Genomic DNA, 3,343 nt, shown 5'->3' with positions numbered 1-3,343 from the left:
AGTTCAATATACTACATCAAATAGTGTCTTTTTCATGGCTGTGAAGTACACCACAATTATGAATAAGAGACTATGGGATGTTTAGGAAGGTCTTTACTTTTTTCAATTCATGTCGTGCCCTAGAGTGTCCTAAGTTTTTCTCTAACTAACAACCAATTTTATGTCCTCTAGATAATGCCTCATGGAAGAGCACATCCAAGATCAAGGGTTGATGATGAGGAACAAGATCCCCCAGTTTCGGATATCCCACATTATAAGGAAGGGGTAACTCATGCTGAGTTTTGGAATATCATCGCACTGTTGGCTCAAGCTGTAGCCTACCAAGGTGTCCTTCCTCCTCAAGTGCAAAATCCGGCCTCTCAGATTTAGAATTTTCAAAGGATGAATCCGCCTGAGTTTGATAGTTCTATGATACATGAGAATGCTATAGAGTTTATCGATAAAGTGTACCGAATTATGGCTATCATGTATGTGCCACCAAATAAAAAGGTAGAACTAGTGACTTTCCAACTAAAAGGCGTGGGTCGAGTGTGGTATAGGCCATAGATTATTGAGAGGGGTAAAGAAAGGGGATCGATAGAATGAAAAGAGTTCGTAAGTGCCTTCCTAGACTATTTCTTCCTGTTGGAGCTTAGCGAGGTCAAAGTCCAAGAGTTCATCAACCTCCATTAAGGGAGTATGAGTGATAGGGAGTATGCTCTCAACTTCACAAACCTATCTAAGTATGCTCCCTTTATGGTCTCCGAACCCCGAGCAAGGATGAGTAAGTTTATTTTCGGCATCTCAATCTTGGTGTCTAAGGAGTGCAAAATGGATATGTTGGTCAAGGATATGGAAATCTCCAGGTTAATGACTTATGCTGAATAAATTAAAGACGAAAAGTTAAGAGAGAGGTCTAGAAGGTTCAAGAAAGCTAGAGTAGATGGTGGAGGGTCCAACCCTTAAAGGTCCGATTATAGTAGAAATGACAAAGGTCAAGGTGGGCAAAAGTTTATGGGACAAGGTTCCACTAATACTCCTCCTTCCAAGTTCAACAAGGATAAGAGCCTTAATTAAATGGTCCTAAGAGATAATATTGGAGCCCAAACTTTTCTCCCATGTAAGAAGTGTGGGAGGACCCACAAGGGAGAGTGCTTGGCCGGCTCAAATGCATGCTTCAAATACGGCAAACTGGGTCACCATGCTAAGGATTGTAGAGATGGGGATGGTAATTGGCCTCAAGGTCAAGTTGCTCTTGGCCATCAAGCTCAAGGAGGTGGACAACACACCAATCATTTCTATACTTTGCATGAGAGGGAAGAGGTTGAAGAAGCACCATATATTGTTACCAGTATGTTGAAGGTCTTTACTTTTGATGTGTATGCATTGTTGGATCCGGGTGCAAACTTGTCATTTGTTACTCCCTTCTTAGCTAATAGGTTTGATATATTGCCTGAAATATTAGTAGAGTCTTATTTGGTGTCTACCCCCGTGGGTGAGTCGGTTGTGGGTAAAAAGGTCTATAGGGGTTGTCCCATGTCCATCTTGTATAAAGTCATTCCTTGTAATCTTATAGAGATTGACATGGTAGATCTCAATGTCATCCTTGGGATGGACTGGTTACATGTATCTTATGCTATCATAGATTATAGGACTCGTCGAGTCAGGTTTTTATTCCCAAATGAGTCTGTTCTTGAATAAGAGGGTCATGCTCCGATAGTAAAGGGTAAGTTTATTTCGTGTCTTAAGGGCCTAAAAATTGATTTCTAAGGGTTGTATTTACCATATTGTGAGGGTTAGGGATATCGACTCCGAAAGTCCTTCTCTTGAGTAAGTCCCCGTAGTCAATGCATTTCTCGATGTCTTTCTCGATGACCTTCCCGGTGTCCCTCCTAAAAGAGAAGTTGATTTTGGTATAGATCTCCTCCCCGGTACCCAACCTATCTCTGTCCCTCTACAGAATGGCCCCAACAGAATTGAAAGAGTTGAAGGAACAATTGAAGGACTTTCTTTATAAGGCCAAGTATTTCACCATAGGGTGCTCCTGTGCTATTTGTAAGAAAAAAGGATGGGTCATTTCGAATGTGCATAGACTACCGACAATTGAATAAGGTAACTATTAAGAATAAGTATCCACTTCCTAGGATAGACAACTTATTTGATCAATTGTAAGGGGCGATTCAGTTCTCCAAGATTGACCTTCATTCTAGCTATCACCAACTAAGGGTGAGGGAGTGTGACATTCCCAAGAGAGTATTTCAGACAAGGTATCATCACTTTGAGTTTTGGTAATGAGTTTTGGGTTAATGAATGCGCAGTGTTCACCTAATGAATAGGGTGTTCAAACCCTACCTTGATACCTTTGTTGTGGTATTCATTGATGATGTTTTGATCTACTCTTGGAGTGAGGAAGAACATAAATATCATTTGAGGGTTGTGCTCCAAACGATGAGGGATAGGCAATTGTTTGCAAAATTTAGCAAGCATGAATTTTGGTTGAAAGAGGTGGCCTTTCTCAGTCATATAATATCCGGCTAGGGGATCAATGTGGATCCTAAGAAAATGGAGGCACTCAAGAATATCCCTAGACCATTTTCTTCTTTGGACATTAGGAGTTTCTTGGGTCTAGCCGGTTACTATAGAAGATTCGTCGAAGGGTTTTATTCAATCTCATCTCTTATGACAAAGTTGACTCAAAAGAAGGCGAAATTCTTATGGACGGATGAGTGTGAAAGGAGTTTCCAAACTTTGAAAGATCGACTTACCTCCGCTCCTATTTTGACTCTACCGGATGGGTTAGAAGGGTTTGTGGTTGATTGTGATGCTTCGAAAATTGGTTTGGGTTGTGTCTTAATTCAAAACAGTAAGGTCATAGCCTATGCTTCTAGATAATTAAAAGTGCATGAACATAACTACCCTACCCATGATTTTGAGTTGGTGGCCATTGTTTTTGCTTTGACATTTGGTGGCACTACCTCTATGGGGTGCATTTAGATGTGTATACCGATCATAAAAGCCTTCAATATGTATTCACACAAAAGGACCTTAATCTAAGACAAATAAGGTAGCTAGAGCTCCTCAAGAACTATGACATGAGTGTGCATTATCATTCGATTATGGCCAATATGATTGTTGATGTACTTAGTAGAGTGTTTATATGGAGTGTGGACCATGCTAATTAAGGAAAGAGGGAGTTGGTGAAAGATGTTCACCAGTTGGCTAGATTAGGGGTGAAGTTTGTGGTAGAGATGATGGTGGTATGGTTGTCCAAAATGGGTCTGAATCTTCTTTGGTAGTAGATGTAAAGTCGAAACAAGATCTTGACCCGATAATTATTGAGTTAAAGAAGTTGGTGAAGGAAAAA

Source organism: Solanum dulcamara, chromosome 1 (genome assembly GCF_947179165.1).
Source record: "Solanum dulcamara chromosome 1, daSolDulc1.2, whole genome shotgun sequence".
Taxonomy (NCBI): Eukaryota; Viridiplantae; Streptophyta; class Magnoliopsida; order Solanales; family Solanaceae; genus Solanum; species Solanum dulcamara.
The sequence above is the reverse complement of the archived record's forward strand: the minus strand, read 5'-3'. Positions refer to the sequence as shown.